At 49.0% G+C, this 20,774-nt stretch overlaps 1 protein-coding gene and 1 pseudogene across 1 annotated transcript in view; one reads left to right on the plus strand and one right to left on the minus strand.

Annotated features, from left to right (window-relative positions):
* The window catches only part of LOC135889361 (zinc finger protein 93-like), a 419,634-nt gene that overhangs the window by 20,502 nt on the left and 378,358 nt on the right, over positions 1-20,774 (minus strand). The gene's annotated exons all lie outside the window — the stretch shown is intronic.
* Positions 9,837-17,886, plus strand: LOC135889451 (zinc finger protein 773-like; annotated as a pseudogene).

Below are 20,774 nucleotides of genomic sequence, written 5' to 3' on the forward strand. Positions count from 1 at the left end.
TCAAAAACAGACTCCAACGAGAAACTGCACAACTGGAATTAATTTGCAAACTGGATACCATCAAATTAGGCCTGAATAAAGCCTGGGAGTGGATGGGTCATTAGAAAAACTAATTTCCCCATAATAATTTCCCCGTACTGTTACTCACACCTTCTTGTCAACGGTTTGAAATGGGCCACCCTCATTACCACTACAAAAGTGATTTTTCCTCCCTTGGTATTCTACTGTTGAGAATAGCCCACTTCCACTTTAATTGAATTGTCTCATTAGCACTGACCCCCCACTTGGTAAGGCAACTCCCATCTTTTCATGTACTATGTATATACACCTGCTACTGTATTTTTCACTCCATTCATCTGATGAAGTGGGTTTTTGCCCACAAAAGCTTATGCCCAAATAAATGTGTTCGTCTCTACGGTGCCACAAGGACTCCTCATTTTTTTCCCCTCCCCACAGGGACATATCCTGATTTTGTTTGCCCCCATGTTAATCTGGAGTCACTTCATGTTCTTTCTTGAAGTGTCTCTTGATTAACACTGGTCTCAGTGAGACCAGAAACATGGCTCAGGAGGGAGGAGACCAGAGTCCTTTCCTCCTCCCTCACTCCCTCTCCCCCTTCTTCTGAGGATTCACAGCAACAGTTTTCCCTCCAAAACCTGAAGTTCCTCCGTTTTGAAAATGGGGAGAGAAGCAAAGCCTGAGAGAAAAACTGCAGCTACTTATATACTGGGGGGTAAATTAACTATCAAATGTAGCCCATAAATCCAGCTTTAGCATTTATTTTATGCAGCAGTAATGCCAGGAACCTACTGGCCTGTATCCTGTATGATATTGGCTTGAGCAGTTAGCATAAGGCTTGAGGCCTATGAACTCTGGCATAGATAAACAGTCACCCCTAAGGTTTGGAGAACTGGAAACAGAGTGTCTAAGGGGGAATTTTATTCGTAAAGACACCAGCCAACCAGAGGAACATGAGCTAACATCGGCTTTTCGGTAGAACATCCTCAGATGTCTGACCACAGGAGTGCCATGGCAATGAATTGACACTTATGACACCAAGATGAGATCATTAATACACTAACCTATAGGAGAAGGACACCCCAACATTAGTAGGGAGAGGAAATACAAATAAGGAAGAGGGGAGAAACCCCTACTGAACATGCATTACACCTAGCGGCATCAGCAGAACATATTATCGGCTGCACAACCCAAGAAAGGGATCTGCACGTTGCTATAGACAGATCAATGAAAAGCTGCACTCAATGCACAGCTGCCAGCAAAAAAGCGAACATGTTCAGATTCATAAGGAATGGGATGGAGAATAACACCGAACATTAGTGTATAAATCAAGGGGGCAGCCTCCAATATCCTGGGACCACTATGGCTACTACAGCACTGCACACAGGATATTTTATATCTATCTTTGAGAATTGGGGAAGAAATAGGTCTAAAAAGAAATATTTGAGAATGAGAGAAAAGCACCCGGATTTGAAGAGATTTTATATTAAGTGAGAGAGAGTAGTTGGACAGTTTGATGGGATTGTATATGGAAGTTGAATAAATAGACAGTAATAATTCCCCCCCCACACCCACACCATTCACATGGCAGCAGGGAGACCTTTGGGGAGGTGCTTTAAGAGGGTACGTGAGGGGAGTATGGAGCAGGAAAACTCCCTGGCAGTGGGGAGGAGGCAGCAGCAGGGGCGGGCAGGTGACTGGCAGCAGGGGAGAGCTGTGTTGGGCACTTGCGGGTAGCAGTAGCCAGGACTGTGTAAACTTGGGCTGGACAGTCTCCAGTGGGGACTTTTTCCTGCTGTCCCCTTCCTTGCCTTATTGCTGGCAGAGAATGGCCACCCCATCCCACCCCAAGCTGCAGCCATTAAGCCCCTTCTCATTTGGGGAATGATTCAGGACAATTTCCCAAAGAAAGAAAGAAAGAAAATTTGCTGCAGCTCAAACGGATGGGAAAAACAACGGAGAATTAGAGAGAAAATGGGGCAAAATCTGAAAAGGAGACAAGAAAGTATCAAAAATTGCTCCATCAGAACCGACCCTTCATGGAGCAGTTGCTGCTTTTACATTTGAAAGGAGGCTTCCTCTCTTTGGCCACACTTGAGAATTCACAGCGCTACCGCGGCAGCGCTGTGAAGCGCGAGTGTAGTCGCGCTGCCAGCGCTGCAAGAGCTCTCTCGCAGCGCTGTATGTACTCCACCTCTCCGAGGGGAATAGCTTGCAGCGCTGCAGGCGCTGATTACACTGGCGCTTTACAGCGCTGCACTTGCTGCACTCGGGGGGGGGGGGCGTTTTCACACCCCTGAGCGCAGCAAGTTGCAGCGCTGTACAGCGCCAGTGTAGCCAAGGCCATGACTCCTGCTCATGGGGCCATGGTAGGACATGGTGACCCAGTGTAGCTGACTTGAGGCTGCTGCGAGGTGAGCAAAGCCATACCAGGGTTCCCCTACATCAGTGGTTCTCAACCAGGGGTACATGTACACCTGGGGGTACACAGGGGTCTATCAACTCAGCTAGATATTTCTCTAGTTTTACAAGAGGCTACAGAAAAAGCACCAGCGACGACGTCCGTACAAATTAAATGCCCCCACAGACACTGACTCGCACACAGGGCTCCACACACCAGGAACGGGCAGGTGCCTGCAGCGTTGACATCCCTGGTGATTTATTGTCTCAGGCTCGGGTGCGAGGGGGACACTCCCCAGCCGGGCTCAGGCCCCGGGCGCGGGGAGACGCGGGTGTCTCTGGATCGGACACTCGGGGACGCACGTGACCCGCTACCCGACACCGGCCCCGGACATATCCCTCGGGCAGGAGACCCCCCGCCCCAACTGCCAGCTGGCCGCAGGGAGGCAGGACATGGCGGGGGGGCACTAGCCAGACCCCGGGGAGCAGCCGGTGCCCAGAGACCCAGGCGCAGCGGCCAGATGTAGTGTATTAAAGTACTCGCCGTAGGAATGTGCTACTTAGTGTCTGGCAGCCCCCGCCCAGCCCCCCGCAGGGACCCCAGTGGGGGCCGGTCCCCTCCCCCCGTGGGCCCCCAGGGCAGAGCCTGGCCGGGCCGGGGGCGTTGGGCTCCTGCGGGGACAGCAGCTCCGAGCCCCCCGCGGGCGCTGCCCCCAGGGAGCAGATCCCGGCGCTGCGAGATGCCGGGTCCCCCCCACGGACACTGGGGCAGAGTTCTCGCTCCGGTACCTGGAGGCTGGAGCTCCGCTGCGGGCAGAGCCCAGGGCGGCTCCAGCGGGAGCAGGGCCCGGGCCGGGCCCGGGGGGGTTAATGAAGGTCTCCCCGGCACAGACCCTCCTGCTCCGCCCGGCCCCGCAGCGCCAGGGAGCAGCAGCGGGTGAGCGCTGCCTCTGCGCATGCCCAGAGCTTGAACGGCACAAAACCCTTCTCCGGCTCCGGGAAAGCCTCCAACGGCCCCGCACGAGCCAGGCAGAGTCGCAGCGCGCCGCGCGCGTACACAGCCCGGCTCGGCCTTCCGGTCTAACGTCACTTCCGCTCCAGGGAGAGTCAGGGACTACATCTCCCAGCCTGCACCGGGGAGCGCTTCTGCCCTCTCCGCCCAGGTAAGGGAGGGTTTCAGCAGCGGTTACTACTCTGTGCCAGCCCCGCTCATCCTACCCCCCCCGCCCAACGTCACTTCCGCTGCTGCCTCCGTGTGGTCTTGGGGCCCGGGCTGAGCAGCTGCTGCTCCCGGGGGTCTGTGTGGGGGAGCCCGGCATTAACCCCTCCGTGCCCGGCCGGGGGGGGCTTTCTCCAGCTGGGACCCGCCCCCTGGGCAGCCCCGGGCCGGAGCCCCCGGTGAGTGAGAGACCCCGGGTGGGGGGCGCTGGGGCCGGGCAGGAAAGTGACTCTCCGCCCCGGGGAACCTGGGAGAAGCCTCGGAGCTGCCTCAGCCCCAGCGGAGCTGCAGCAGGATCTGCCCCCGGCACCGCTGGGATGGGGGGGGCAGAGACTGGGGCCCGGCGGGGGGTCCCCTGTGGTGTGGGGGGAGGGGGTGTCGGGCAGGGAGAGGAGAAGCCGGAGTTGGGGGGGAGTTAATTGGATCCTGTCCCTGTTTGTGCCACTTGCCTCTCACCCCCGATACAAATTCTCTCTAGTTCTTCCCCTTTTCTCTCTCAGTATCTCACACGTGGCTATAAAATCTGGGACAGATCGCGCCCCCCCTTTTTCTACTCAAATTATCTCTGATCAGCTCTCTCGTCTCTCCTGCTTTCTTCCTGTTCTCTTCATATTTCTTAAAATCTCCTCCAATGGGGCGGGGGATTTTTTCCACCCATTTTATTTGCTGTCCTCAGTCGTTCTCCATCCTGGTTGTTGCTGGGGGGTCAATTTCCCAGTGATCATCTTTCCGCTCCCCTTTGAGAATCATTTGTTCCCTCCTTTATCTCTGTTTAAAAATGTTTGCCGATGAAAGAGACCAGCTGTATATTTAATACCCATCAAAGCCAGAGGCCTCCTCCTGTCTGGGGGATCAGTGGTTCCCAGCTGGTAACGGGAGAGTTGGCTGGATCCTTTTCTTTTCTCTAGCTGGTCACTCTGAGGGTACATCTATACTTACCTCCCGGTCCGGTGGTAAGCAATCGATCTTCTGGGATCGATTTATCACGTCTTCTCTAGACGCGATAAATTGATCCCGGAAGTGCTCGCCGTCAACGCCGGTACTCCTGCTCCGCGAGAGGCGTACGCGGAGTCGACGGGGGAGCCTGCCTGCCGCGTGTGGACCCGCGGTAAGTTTGAACTAAGATAGTTCGACTTCAGCTACGTGAATAACGTAGCTGAAGTTGCGTATCTCAGTTCGAAGTGGGGGGTTAGTGTGGACCAGCCCTGAGTGCACCGTGGGTCCAGAAGTATCCCAAACCCAATGACAAATTGTCTCTGTGAGGGGCTGCTTCCCACAGTGCTAAGATGTAGCCACCTCTGGGGTGGATCCATTACACTGGTCTACAATTTTTGAGAAGTCGTCTGCTTCAGAGATAAAATGTGCTATTTATTATGTATTTTGATGTGCTGAATTCCAATATGACAATTAAAACAACTGATTGGCTACTGTTTCTAAGATATTTAAGTTTTTACATTTTATGTCTATATATATTGTGTAGATAGAGTTTTAATCATAAATTGTAAACCTAGGTCTTTTCACATGTTTATGGTTGCTTTACATGATAATATTTCACCTGTCCTGTTTATGTAACACTTTAAAAATCAGCAAAAGGATTATATCAATAAAATTTATTATGAAACAAAAGACAAAAAACTATTATGTACATAGTTTAGTCCATTTCAGTGTCTACTCGGCGCTTCTTCGCTTGTCTCTTGTATTCATTAAATGGAGCATCTCTTGTCACTGTCCAGCAATAGTCTGCAAGCATTGATGGGCTCCATTTTCCCTGATAGCGTTTCTCCATTGTTGCAATGTCCTGGTGAAATCGCTCGCCGTGCTCGTCGCTCACTGCTCCGCAGTTCGGTGGAAAAAAATCTAGATGAGAGTGCAAAAAATGTATCTTTAGTGACATGTTGCAACCAAGGCTTTTGTATGCCTTGAGGAGGTTTTCCACCAACAACCTGTAGTTGTCTGCCTTGTTGTTTCCGAGAAAATTTATTGCCACTAACTGGAAGGCTTTCCATGCCGTCTTTTCCTTGCCACGCAGTGCATGGTCAAATGCATCATCTTGAAGAAGTTCACGAATCTGAGGACCAACAAAGACACCTTCCTTTATCTTAGCTTCACTTAACCTTGGAAATTTTCCACGGAGGTACTTGAAAGCTGCTTGTGTTTTGTCAATGGCCTTGACAAAGTTCTTCATCAGACCCAGCTTGATGTGTAAGGGTGGTAACAAAATCTTCCTTGATTCAACAAGTGGTGGATGCTGAACACTTTTCCTCCCAGACTCCAATGACTGCCGGAGTGGCCAATCTTTCTTGATGTAGTGGGAATCTCTTGCACGACTATCCCATTCGCAGAGAAAACAGCAGTACTTTGTGTATCCAGTCTGCAGACCAAGCAAGAGAGCAACAACCTTCAAATCGCCACAAAGCTGCCACTGATGTTGGTCATAGTTTATGCACCTCAAAAGTTGTTTCATGTTGTCATAGGTTTCCTTCATATGGACTGCATGACCAACTGGAATTGATGGCAAAACATTGCCATTATGCAGTAAAACAGCTTTAAGACTCGTCTTCGATGAATCAATGAACAGTCTCCACTCATCTGGATCGTGAACGATGTTGAGGGCTGCCATCACACTATCGATGTTGTTGCAGGCTACAAGATCACCTTCCATGAAGAAGAATGGGACAAGATCCTTTTGACGGTCACGGAACATGGAAACCCTAACATCACCTGCCAGGAGATTCCACTGCTGTAGTCTGGAGCCCAACAGCTCTGCCTTACTCTTGGGTAGTTCCAAATCCCTGACAAGGTCATTCAGTTCACCTTGTGTTATGAGGTGTGGTTCAGAGGAGGAGGATGGGAGAAAATGTGGGTCCTGTGACATTGATGGTTCAGGACCAGAAGTTTCATCCTCTTCCTCGTCTGACTCAAGTGAGAATGATTCTGGTGCATCAGGAACCAGCAGTCCTACTCCGTGGGGTACTGGGCGTATAGCTGATGGAATGTTTGGATAATGCACAGTCCACTTTTTCTTCTTTGACACACCTTTCCCAATTGGAGGCACCATGCAGAAGTAACAATTGCTGGTATGATCTGTTGGCTCTCTCCAAATCAATGGCACTGCAAAAGGCATAGATTTCCTTTTCCTGTTCAACCACTGGCGAAGATTTGTTGCACAAGTGTTGCAGCATATGTGTGGGGCCCACCTCTTGTCCTGATCTCCAATTTTGCAGCCAAAATAAAGGTGATAGGCTTTCTTAACCATAGTGCTTATACTGTGCTTTTGTGATGCAAAAGTCACTTCACCACAAACATAGCAGAAGTTATCTGCACTGTTCACACAAGTACGAGGCATCTCTGCTCACTTTGGCTAAACAGAAATGTGTCCCTTTGCAAAATCAAACACTGACAAATAAGAGAGCACGACACTGTATGATTTCTAGAGCTGATATAGGGCAATTTGTTCAGCAGAGTGATGTAAGCTTCGTTATGATTGCATCATCCATGACTTCTAGGAAGAACATGATGCAATTCATATAATGTATGACGCAATACCAGCTTCAGATTGCATCATTCATTGTTTTGCCTAAAAAGCAAGTACTGTCCAAACCCAGTCATAGATTTATTCATAGATCCAGTCAAAGATGTATTTTAGTCATTTCTGGTTTAAATTGAGATCCCTTCCCTTTATAACTCACTTATCCTCCGCCATTCCCAAGTCAACGGTCGTCTATACTGAGCCAATAGCATATCTTGAAAACTAGAGCCAATCAACAATTTTAAGCATCATTTTCGTTCTCAGTGACCCAGAATTAGTAAAGTTTGACTACATTTATTTCAGAAGCATTTTGGCTGTAGAGCAGTGATTTGCTAGTGACAGGGCATGGAAATTTCTTACCTATTTTGGCTCTCCGTGCCTTCCGTTCTCCTGCTAACGAAGCATCCCCCAGGGCTCCCTCTGCCTGTGCGACTGGCCAGCAAGGGGCGGTGATAACTTTCGATCCACTTATCAGACACTGTGAGGTAACACTGTTGCTGGGTGGGTGGAGGAGGGTCTGTGTGTGGAGATTGGAGCTGAAGGGGCATTGTGGTAGGCGGAGGCCTCTGGGTGGCTGGGCAGGGGGTACCCTAGTCAGGTTGGTGGATTCTGGAGGTTTGGGGTTTTGAGGGGTGGTTCTGATGTGCCAAGCCCTGAGGCTATGGGTCCTGGAGGTGGGTCTGATGTGCCCAGCTGAGGGTCTGTTGGCTGGGGAACAGTGGGGGTGGGTGTCTCTTGGGGAGGCGTGGCGTGGGGTTAGAGGGTGCCTGGTGCTGTGCCACGGGCTCTCTGTATGGGATTCCCCCGCAGACTCCTGGGATCGTTGCCATGCCCAGTGCACAGAGCTGTGGAGGGGCATCCCTGACACTAGGTCAGGGGATGCTGGGCAAGCAGAGTGAAGGGTCCCACGGAAAAGTATCAGGGGGTCCCACTAGGGGGAGGAGGGAGTCCCAGGCAAACCGCAGGGCAGATCCTGGTGGAGGGCAAGCAGGGGTCCTAGGCAGGCAGTGGGGGAATCCAGGCAGGCAGTGAGAGTTCCCAGTGGGGGGTCCTTTTGGGGGGTCCATGGCTGCTGGGGGCTCTTGGTGGGGGGAACTCTTTGGGATTCCCAGGCTGGCAGTGAAGGTCTGGCTGGTGGGGCTCTGAGGGGTATTTGGGGTCCCTGGCCAGGGACTCTGGGGGCTGGGTCCCAGGGAATATCTGGTGGGACCTTGGCTTGGCGGTCTGGGTTCTGGGGGACCCTGGCTGGGGGCTCTGGGGGCTGCTACTAACCATGCTTCTTCTCCCTGATTGGCTTGTGCCAGAATCCTGGCTCCAAGCACTGCCCGACATTCCCCGGCCACACCCAGTCACTGTGATAACTTTCTATCCGCTTATCAAACACTGTGAGGTGAAATCACACATTTTGCTTTTCTCCCCTCTTGAAAACTGCAAGAACTTGTGGTTCCATTGGGAAATTTCCTGCCCCCCAGTCCTTGTCCTAGATCTTGGGGGTGAGGGAGGTGGGAAGGGGGTTAGCACTGCCACACAATGGTCTCTTCCACAGCATTCTGGACTCGTTCTTTCTGAAATCTGGTTTCATTGAGACCATTGTTAATCCAGAGTCACTGCATGGAAAGACAAGGAGTGACTCCAGATGGACAGTGGGGCAAATGAGATGCGCAATTCTCCCTGTGAGGAGGGGCTCTCATTAGCTGCTCTCCCCAGAGAGCTGAAGGAGGGAAGCTGCTCAAATGCTCTGTCCCTCTCTGCTCATGATATTGGGGTTCAGCTTCCTGGGTCAGACGCTGCAGCCTCCATTGTGATCTGGCTTAGCAGCTGCTGCTCCCCCAGTGGAGGTTCTGTGCTGGGAAGTGACCTTAATTAAAGCTTCTTCTCTGCCTGGCCCAGGTGATGACTTTCTCCAGCTGGTACTAGCCCCCTAGGGCAGCCCTGAGCCCTGTTAATACTAAATTCTGAGCCAGAGACTCCAGGTAACTAAAAGAAGCCAAGGGAAAATGCTGGGGTCTGGCATTAAAATGACTCTACACAAACAGCCCCTCCCCCACACCCCATTTCTCCTCCCATTAGCAATTTCAGGAGCAAATCCAGCCATGGGGGAGCAAACAACCCAGGAATGGGACTCCGCTATCAGGTGGGCAGGGAGAAGGGACAGGGAAAAGGAGATAGAAGGAGAAAGAGAGACTGAAAGGGGCCATGGGAGAGAAGAGTTTCAAGAGAGATTTCCAGATCTCTAACCTGCCCAGACAGATGGATTACTGCACCCTGGGTAGAGTCACTTTCCTGTGGACAAGATGAGGATCAGACAGAGGAAAACCCAGTTCCTGACTCCATATCCCTCCTGCTGGGGTGTGGCTCCCATGGGGTCAGTGTTAGAGGGAATCATCGAAAGTGACTCCTTTGGTTCTGCTTTTTTTCTAGCCTTGTGTTCAGAGACTTAGTTACAGGATGCGGGGAGGCAGAAGGGAAGTTAAAAATGTGTCTGTGGGCTTAGCCTGGCAGGAGGGGCCAGGTCTGCAGTGTAATAAAGAGATCAAGCATTTTCTCAGCATGGCAGAATGTAGGATGTCTCTCTGCAGGGAAAGGGCCTGGGGGAAGCATAATGTGAAATTAACTAAAGCCTTTTCTGAAACCTCCACAACTGCCCTTCTCACCCAGACAGGCTGCAGAATGACGTCCATGTTTTGCTCCAGTTCATCCTGTCCTCCCATGGGACAGGGGAGAGAAATGGCTGCAGAGGAGCCAGCTCAGGTAGGGATTATTGGGGGGTTGCTGGTGGGTTCCTGCAGGAGGGAGAGGGACAGCGAATACACCGGAGATGGGAAGGTTTGCACAGTCTGGTTTGGAGGTTGGAGCAGGGCAGGAAATGCACAGGGTGGAGAAAGGGAGGAGGACAGGGTGTGCAAACCTGCTGGGAGTTGTTTAACAAGCAGCCTAGAAACTAGGAACAGATCCATGAGGTTCAGAGGTGGAAATGCTCTAATTTGTTGAACAGAAAATAACCCACCAACATGGAGCTAGGAAAACTGACCAGACTCCTAGTGCTGGAGCCTGACCCAACCAGCGGCTGCTGTGAGATATGAAGGGGGCACCCACTAGTCAGGCTTAGGGGTGTTGCCCCTCCCTTCATATCCAGCTCCTCACAATGAGGAGGGTGTTGGGCTTCCTACCAAGGAGCTCTTCCTGGACCCTGCTAGTGGTTCCATCTCCTGTATCAGTCTGTGGCTAGTAGGTGTGTGATGCATCTGCTGGGAGAGACAAGGGGCTGTCTCTTCATCCCCTCACCCTGGTGTTTTCTGGATGCTCTGAGTGGGGTGGGGGTGGGAATATGTTGATTGCGAGCCACCCAGAGCTTTTGTTTGGCTCCTGTCCCCCACGTATAGGGGGGCTGTGAGTGGGGCAGCAGGTACTGAGTGTTGGACTCTTGCTCTTTCAGGGGCCGGTGACTTTCGAGGAGGTTGCTGTGTATTTCACCAGGGAAGAGTGGGCTCTGCTGGACCCCACTCAGAGAGCTCTCTACAGAGACGTCTTGCAGGAGAACTATGAGAATGTGACCTCATTGGGTAAGGGTTACTGTCCCCTCGGTTCTTGGAAGGGGAAATGAAGAGCTAAGGTTCACACCAGCCCCACAATGCCACCTCTACTCTGTCCTGTTTCAGCTTCACCCCAATGTGCCAGTGACACACACACTACCAAAAGTGTTCTGCAGCAGGGGAGGGTCTCTGGAACAGAGCACAGGAGCAGTATCGCACAGTGTCAAATATCTCCGGTTTGCTCAAGTAAAACTGGGGCTTAGGTCCAGCATAACGAATAGAAGCTTCCTACCCCTGCCCTTCTCCACCCAGACCAGAATGTGCTTTGGGTGTAACAAGCAGGCTGCTGGAGTCAGAGCTGCTGGTTCAGGGTTACTTATCACACAGACACTCCATGCGTCCTTGAATGCTGGCTGGGAGTATCCAGACAAGGGAGCTCCATAAGGGAGGGATAGCTCAGTGGTTTGAGCATTGGCCTGCTAAACCCAGGGTTGTGAGTTCAATCCTTGAGGGGGCCATTTAGGGATCTGGGGCAAAAATCTGTCTGAGGATTGGTCCTGCATTGAGTAGGGGGTTGGACTAGATGACCTCCTGAGGTCCCTTCCAACCCTGATATTCTATGATAAGCAGAACATTGAATCTCACACAGCATTACAGATGACACAATTCCTCACTCATCTGGATTGCACCCCAGCATGTGAAAATGGTTTAGGTTGGTAGTGAAAATTCTTGAGACATGGAGAGTCTTGCTCCCCTATCACCATGTGTAATAGCCACAATCCCTCTTCTCTTCAGGCTCCTTGGATTTTTGAGTCCCTCATTCCCAAACTCACATGACTCCGATGCTTCTTTTTCACAATCTGCTTTACCAGACTAATTAGAGTCTGTTACTCCTGAATTATAGCTTCTAATTTCCCAGTGTTCTCCACAGCCAGGGATTTTCCTACTCCCTCCCATTACACTGGACTCACTAGATTCCCTAGTACATAAGAATGGCCACACTGGGTCAGAGCATAGGTCCATCTAGACCAGTATCCTGTCTTTCAAGAGTGACCAATGCCAGGTGTCCCAGAGAGAATGAACAGAATAGGTAATCATCAAGTGAGTCATCTCCTGTCGCCCATTCACAGTTTATGGCAAATAGAGTTTAGGGACACCATCCCTACCCATCCTGGCTAATAGCCATTGATGGGCATGAATTTATCATGTTCTTTTTTTGAACCCTATTATAGTCTTGGCCTTCAGAACATCCATTGGTAAAGAGTTCCACGGGTTGACAGTGTGTTGTGTGAAGAAATACTTCCTTTTGTTTGTTTTAAACCTGCTGCCTATTAATTTCATTTGGTGATTCCTAGTCCTTGTGTTATGAGAAGGAGTAAATAACACTTCCTTATTTACTTTCTCCACACCAGTCATGATTTTATAGACTTCTATCATATTCCCCTTGTCGTCTCTTTTCCAAGCTGAAAAGTCCCAGTCTTTTTAATCTCTTCTCATACAGAAATTGTTCCATACCCTTAATCATTTTTTTGCCCTTTTCTGAACCTTTTTGATTTCCAGTATATCTTTTTGGAGGTGGTGCGACCACCTCTGCATGCAGTATTCAAGATGTGGGTGTACCATGGATTTATATAGAGGCAATATGATATTTTCTGTCTTATTATCTATCCCTTTCTTAATGATTCCCAACTTTCTGTTCGCTTTTTGACTGCTGCTGCACATTGAGTGGATGTTTTCAGAGAACTATCCACAATGACTCCAAGATCTCTCTCTTCAGTGGAAACAGCTAATTTAGACCCCATCATTTTATAGTAACTCCTCACTTAACGTTGTAGTTATGTTCCTGAAAAATGCGACTTTAAGCAAAACGATATTAAATGAATCCAATTTCCCCATAAGAATTAATGTAAATGAGGGGGGTTAGGTTCCAGGGAAATTTTTTTCACCAGACAAAACACTATATTATATATAAATATATACACACACAGTATAAGTTTAAAACAAACAATTTAATACTGGTACACAGTGATGATGATTGTGGAGCTTGGTTGAGGTGGAGGAGTCAGAGGGTGGGATATTTCCCTTACTGCTAAATGATGAACTAGCAACTGGCTGAGCCCTCAAGGGTTAACTCTGTCTCTCTACACAAGGCAGCAGGAATGGAGGGAGCTATGCACATTTCTCTTAAGTACACTGCCTTGTTAATTAGATCAGCTTGCTGAGACCGCAGCTGCTGCAAGTTCCCTCCATCTTGAGCCCTGGTGTGTCCCCCCCTGCTCTATGGAAGATGGGCTAAGTGGGGTGCAGGAAGGAGGGGGACACCCTGACATTAGCCCCCCCTCTTCCTTCCCTCCCCCCTGCACAGCAAGCAGGAGTCTCGGGGAGCAGCTCCAAGGCAGAGGGCAGGAGCAGCACATGGCAGTGGGGGAGGGACACAGCTGAACTGCAGGCAGCTGCTGCACAGGGACCTTGGGGGATCTGATAGGGGGCTGCTGGTCCACCCTGGTTCCAAGCCCCCACCAGCTAGCTGCAACGGGCTGCTCTTCCTGCAAGCAGTAGACAAAGCAGGTGGCTGCCAAATGATGTTAGAAGGGAGTATTACACAACTTTAAACAAGCATGTTCCCTAATTGATCAGCAACGTAACAATGAAACAACGTTAACCAGAACATCTTTAAGTGAGGAGTTACTGTATATGTATAGGTGGGATTATGTTTTCCAATGGGCTGCAATATGCGCTATCCTCACATCTAGAACTGCTGAGATCCTGCATTCAGTAATATCCCTGCCCTTTCTGTTCCCTTTCTCCACTGAACTCCACCAGCCCATGCTTACTGTTCCCAGCTTCCCCAGGATTCTCTCTTTGTCTCTGGACCTCTGTCAGCAAGAAGCAGTTCCAGGGAGAACTTGCCCTCTCTCTGGAGACTTCGATTTCTGGGACATGGATTTAGTTTCTCGGTGTTTTAGGAGACTCTTTGAAATTGAGTGTCTGTGACATTAACCACAGTGCAATCTGGACTGTTGAACAGCTGTGTCCCCTCAGTTCCCCAGGCTGCGGTGCCTTTTACACTGCTTTACTGTGAGAACAGCCACTCCTGGACAGTTAACACACAGTCTCCAGAATGTAACTCGCTCCCAGCTACACAGTATTGAGTACTGCTAGTCAGCGACTCATGAATTACAGTACACCACCAGAGAAACCCAGAAAATTCTCTGGTCCCAGACTTCCCCCCGAAATGTGCATCTTGCACTGTCCAGCACACTACTGAACAACGCAAGGTCATAGGAAGTCTGTTATTTCATCAGTGGAAAATAACATGCACCAGCCTTGTTCTCCCAAACGGAGTTTCCAAACACACTGGTTAGATAAAACAATAAAACAAGATTTTTAACTAGTGAAAAAAAATATTTTCAGTGACTACGGGTAATGAGGCATAAAAGTCAGAATTATTTACAAAAGAAATGCAAGATAAAACAATCTTAACATCTAAGTTTACAAGCTAAAATGGATTCAAAGCAAGTGTTTCTCTCACCATATGCTGGCTTTCCTTTAAGCCAGGACTCCCCCTAACCCACCCCTGCCGCCCAAGTTCAGTTCTTCAGGAATTGTCATGAGCAGAGGGAAAGGGGAGAGAGAGAGTCTCAAGCATTTTCCTCACCTCTTTTTATAATTCAGTCCTTGGTACTAGAAACAACTTCAGTTCTCAGCTGAGTCATGGTGACAGGCTGTCTGTTGTAGATAGGAGCCTCAAGTGGTCCCTGTGATGGAATGTAAATGTCTTCTTCACACCTTCCCCCTCCAGAGAATGGCGATTTAACCAACTGTTTGCCTTGCTGTCTCTGAGGAACTGTTCTGTGGGTGTTCCCCAGAATTGTAACTTTTTCAGTAATATCAAATAGTAAAATCTCATAACTTTACATCTAGTGTTGCTACACATTTTAACAGGAGGATAATATTCAGTAGATTATGCGATTTCAAGTGATACCTCACAAAACATACTAGGTACAAAATTGATCATAATTTTCTAAACGAGTGAACATAGGGGTACAGACTGACACAGTGGCTGTCTGTGTGTGTTCCCAGCAGATATGTGAGTATTTCAATCCCTCATAACGAGTGTTCGGCATCTTCAAGGACCTGGGGAGCTGATCCTGCAAATTCACTGATTTACTAAGTGTGACATTGTATGAAATTGTGAGACACTTTATCATATTGGTATTAATAATAATATAAAATTGCAATGAATCATGCTAGATATGCCATGTAAGGTGTCATGGAAAATGTTATGATTTTCCAAGTGTGATCATTTTGTTTCTGTTTGTATTCTGAGTTACAGATATGTACGGTATATCTGTATTTCCAGATTTGTGCAGTGTTTCTGGTTGACACCCCCAGACATATTGGTGTCAGCACTGCCTAGCCCATTTGATGGCCTATCCAGGGTCATCAGCTGTACAATGAGCCCATGGAAAGGACCAAGGGGATACACCTATTGAGTCAGCAAGACATGCAGGGCTATGCCTGTGTACTGAGAACTCCAAGGCTTTTCCATGCCATATGCTGTGAAGCTTGTGTTTGGGACACAGGAAGTACAAGCCACGTGGCAAAAGGAATATAAAGGGCAGCTGCATCATCTCCATTTTGTCTTCAGTCCCTCTTCCTACCTCTGGAGCAACTTCTCTACAAACTGAAGCCTTGAACAAAGGACTGAATGACCCATCCAAGCTGTGGATGTGTTCCAGATGGACTTTCATGCCAGCAACTCACCAGTACATCTAAGAACCCTATATATAGATTATGGAATGTATCTGACTTCTTTCTTTCCTTCCGTCTGTCCTTCCTTCCTTCCTTCCTTCCTTCCTTCCTTCCTTCCAATATTTTGTTTGTGAGTAGAGTTTTTAAATATCCTATCACTGTACTGGACCTAGGTGCTGGTTGGGAGTCAGAGAACTGGAATGCAATAAAGGGGGCTGTGTGATTTCTTTTTTCAGCTTCTCGATAACCAGTGTGGGTGATCAGAAGCACAGTTTGTTACTGGTCAGTGAGTTTAACATCAGTGTTAACCACCAGTTTTGAGAGCATCTGCTCTCCCTTTTTCAGCCTGCCTTGACTTTGGCATTTTCAGTGAGGACTGCCCCAGGCACACCAGGTCACACTAAGCCCTGAAGATAAATTAATAGAATGTCTTTTATGAGGAAGTCTTATGAAATCAACTGAACTCCTTTTGTTTTCTTTCATCTGAGCAGGGTTTCCAGTTTCCCAACCTGATGTGATCTCCCGGCTGGAACAAGGAGAAGAGCCATGGGTCCCAGACCTCCAGGGTTCAGAGGAAAGAGAGATACTGAGAGCTCCCTGCACAGATGAGGAAACATTAAACCAACTCAGAATCTGTAAGTGCCTGAAGGATACATCTGGGATGCCCTACAAAGCCCTTGGGAGGTGTCTCAGTTCATTATTGTCCCTAGCAGGGGTAATATCCTCAGGATAACCATAGCTCATGGCTTCCTATAGATCCTAGCAGACACCAGGCTGTAGCTTCCTCCCTTCCCCCTGTGAAGTTGGATGGAATGTGAAGGGTGAATTGATCCCCTCCTCTCTCCTATTTGGGGGAAGAGTTTGGGGGAGTTCAGTTCCTGATTTTTATTTGACCTCTCTCCAGCACTTGTTTTGGTTTGGTCTTCCCCTTTCCATCCCTGTTTGAGGTTTCTGTCTCTATCACAGCAGGTGATGCAGTGGTATGTGAGAAAGAGGAGCAGAATTCTCAGCAGGAAAATGTTGAGCGAGTGGATAAACATAGAGCATTATCGCAAACATGGAAAAGGAATGTGTCCAGCAGTCATGAGCAGGGAAAATCCTGTGAGATTCAGCACAGACAAGAAAGAGAGCAGGGAAACCAGCCAGGAGAGAAAGTGGGTAAATTTATTTCCTGTCGGGGAACTCAGAAGGGCCTCAAGGAAACCACAACACAGCAGGAAATCCTCAGGGGAAAGAGGAAAAATACATGCACTGAGTGTGGGAAAAACTTCATTCGAAGATCAGACCTTTCTGATCATCAGAGAATCCACACAGGGGAGAGGCCCTACAAATGCAGTGAGTGCGGGAAAAGCTTCACTAACAGATCAGGCCTTTTTCAACATCAGAGAATCCACACAGGGGAGAGGCCCTATGAATGCCGTGAGTGTGGGAAATGCTTCACTAACAGCTCAGCCCTTTCTGAACATCAGAGAATCCACACAGGGGAGAGGCCCTATGAATGCAGTGAGTGTGGAAAATGCTTCACTCACAGATCAGCCCTTTCTCAACATGAGAGAATCCACACAGGGGAGAGGCCCTATGAGTGCAGTGAGTGTGGAAAATGCTTCACAAACAGCTCAGACCTTTCTAAACATCAGAGAACCCACACAGGGGAGAGGCCCTATGAATGCAGTGAGTGTGGGAAAAACTTCACTTACAGATCAGTCCTTTTTCACCATCAGAGAATCCACACAGGGGAGAGGCCCTATGAATGCCGTGAGTGTGGGAAAAACTTCACTCACATATCAGGCCTTTTTCACCATCAGAGAATCCACACGGGGGAGAGGCCCTATGAATGCCGTGAGTGTGAAAAATGCTTCTCTACTAGCTCAGCCCTTTCTGAACATCAGAGAATCCACACAGGGGAGAGGCCCTATGAATGCAGTGAGTGTGGGAAAACCTTCATTTACAGATCAGGCCTTTTTAACCATCAGAAAATCCACATAGGGGAGAGGCCCTATGAATGCCATGAGTGTGGGAAAACCTTCAAGTGCAGCTCGCACCTTATTAGGCATCAGAGAATCCACACAGGGGAGAGGCCCTATGAATGCAGTGAGTGCGGGAAAACCTTCACTCAAAGATCAGGCCTTTTTCACCATCAGAGAATCCACACAGGAGAGAAGCCCTATGAATGCAGTGAGTGTGGGAAAAACTTCACTCACAGATCAGCCCTTTCTGATCATCAGAGAATCCACACAGGTGAGAGGCCCTACGAATGCAGTGAGTGTGGGAAAAGCTTCACTCAAAGATCAAGCCTTTTTCGCCATCAAAGAATCCACACAGGTGAGAGAACCTATGAAAGCAGTAAGTGTGGGAATACCTTCTCTTAGCACTCAGCCCATGTTAGCCATCAGAGAATCTGAAAGGGAGATCAAGACCATAAAAATCTCTAGGACTATCAATACTTTTTTTTCTTTAATACTTATTCTGATTCCCACATAGTAACTTTTAAAGCTGTTTGAACTATTTGCAGCACCGTTATCCCTCAGCTTGTCCAGATAAGTGGCACATATTTTCTTTTGCAGTTCACCCTGTTTTGAAGTGGCCCATTTGTTCTTTCTATCAACTCCATTGTCCCATGAGTAATTCGAGTGTGCCCTTCCTATCAGGAGCCAGGGAGCATCACATTTATACCATTCCTCCTATTACAAAGTTATTGTTAGAGTAACCAATGATACAGATTGTATAATTGCCAGTTGTTCTCACGTTGCTCTTGGTTGTGCTGAAGAGCAGTTATATTGGGACCTTTTCAAATTATATTTAAATGAAGAGGAGCAGGGGCAGGGAAAAAAAGGTGTCATTTCAGCCTCTGTGACACTGGAAGGAGACGGGGTGACTCAGAGATTCCTTCCTTCACGTAACTATACAACTGTTACCTTTTCTATGAGCTATGCAGAGTTTATCTTCATCACATTCTATCCATCCACTTCTCAAAGTGTCATGTAAAGAAGCGTTCTCCGTTGTCTATGCATGGAGATGATGCTTTGAATTCTTTAATCCTATACCAGAGTTGCTATGACTGGAGATGAAAGTATCAAAGACCTGGAAGGGGAATTCAAATGGATCCCAAACACAGTGTGATCATTTGGAATTTAAATCCCAGGTTCCATCTATTGGTAAAGCCACTTCTGGCAAGGTAGCTGTTCTGTCCCCCATTATAGGGATACAAGGATACTAATAGTATAACTGACTATTGAGACAGTGCTGAGTGAAGCTGGTTTCAATGAATTAGAGGAGAAAGTGATGGGAGAATCTGTTGTCCTGATTCTGAATAATCAGATGTAAACTGCTCTGGAATTTCACTCGACACTTTCATTGTCATGTATTCTATCCATGTGATGTGGGTTTCTATATTTCCTGAAGGCTGTTTGGTCACCCAATTGGATATTAGTTCAGTTTGATAGGATGTAGCTCAGATTTATTGGAGACATTAAGAGAAATGACCATTTGCTAAAGTCACCATTTTTCACTTCAGCTTTGATTTTCCCCACACCTCCATGATGACATGGAGAAAGTTCAAGTGCAGTTCTGTCAACAGGATCACTAAATAATGACTTGAGGAGACTAGATTTATTTGGTAGAAAGATTTATTCATCCTCAAGCTTCCAACCAAGGGTAGCGAACCACCAAGCCCTTCTGGGCAGATATGACTTCAACTTGTGGGCTCAGTGCCCTGGCAGACTTCCTCCAGGAGCGTGATAAGAAGGAGTTTAAGGCTCTGGTTGAGGAGGTCACAGCTGCCACCAGGCCAGCCATTCAGGCTTCAGAAATGCCTCTCATGAGCGCTTACTTGAGCAGGAGGTGAGGCAGCTCCTTTGTTTAGGAGTTGTGGAGGTGGTGACGCGGAGTACAGATACAAGGGGTATTCCCGCTATTTCCTTATCCCGAAGGTGAAAGGGGGATTCAGGTCCATCCTGGATCTGTGAGGCCTGAACAAGTACATGGTAAAGCTCAAGTTTCGCATGGTCTCTCTGGCCTCCATCATCCCCTCCCTGGATGCCGGAGACTGGTACGCTGCCCTTGATCTATAGGATGCATACTTCCACATTCATATCTTCGAGGGCCACAGGCATTTCCTTTGCTTCACAGTAGGACAGGAACACTACCAATTCACTGTCCTCCCGTTTGGCCTATTGACAGCACCCAGTCTTCACAAAGTGCATGTCTGTGGTAGCGGCCTACCTCAGGCGTCGGGGGGTCCAGATCTTTCCCTACCTCAACGACTGGCTGGTCAAAGGCAGCTCAGGTCACAGGTACAGGGTCACATATCACTCCTCCTGTCCAGGTGTACCATGCTGGGGCTGCTGGTAAACAGCACCAAATCCACATTGGTACTGGTGCAACGCATACAGTTCATTGGCGCGATTCTGGACACAACATGGGCCAGAACCTCCCTCCCACCGGACAGGTTCAAAAGCCTGAGGGAGCTAATCAGGGTGGCCATGAGGTTTTCTGTGATGACTGCCAGAGCGTGCCTCCAACTCCTGGGTCATATGTCGGCATGCATATATGTTGTTCATCACGCCAGACGCTGGATGTGGCCCCTTCAGCTCTGGTTGGCCTCAGCATTTTCCCAGTCCAGAGACAGGATGGACAAAGTCCTCACTGTTCCCGAGCCTGTGTTAGCCTCCCTGCACTGGTGGTCCACCCCAGGGAACATGCTCTAAGGGTTTCGTTCAGGGGCCAGTTCCTGACTGTAGAGTTGGTGTCCGATGCGTCGGACTTGGGGTGGGGAGCCCATGTGGGAAACCTCCAGACCCAAGGTCTTTGGCCCACGCAGGAACTAGCCCTGCACATAAATATCAAGGAGCTCAGAGCGGTCCATCTAGCTCGTGTAGCCTTTCGCTCGTGCCTAGCAGGCAGAGTGGTCAGAGTTCTCACGGACAACACAGCCTTGATGTTCTACACTGACAGGCAAGGCAGGGCCTGCTCCTCAGCCCTCTGCCAGGAAGCCCTCAGGCTGTGGGACTTCTATATAGCCCACAATAGCAACTTGGAAGCCCACCACTTACCGGGTGTCCGAAACTCTCGGGCGGATTGGCTGAGCCAGGACTACTTCTCTCAGCACAAATGGTCACTGCACCTGGAGGTGATGCACAGGATTTTCTGAATGTGGGGCACTCCCCAAGTGGACCTCTTCGCAACCGGGCAGAACCACCGCTTTCCCCGTTTCTGTTCCAGGGGAGGGCTGGGCATGGGCGCGATCTTCCTTCTGTCCTGGGTCGGTCAGCTTTTCTATGCCTTTCCCCCAATTCCGCTGATTGGCAACGTCTTGGAAAAG

This window comes from Emys orbicularis, chromosome 15, assembly GCF_028017835.1.
Source record: "Emys orbicularis isolate rEmyOrb1 chromosome 15, rEmyOrb1.hap1, whole genome shotgun sequence".
Lineage (NCBI taxonomy): Eukaryota > Metazoa > Chordata > Testudines > Emydidae > Emys > Emys orbicularis.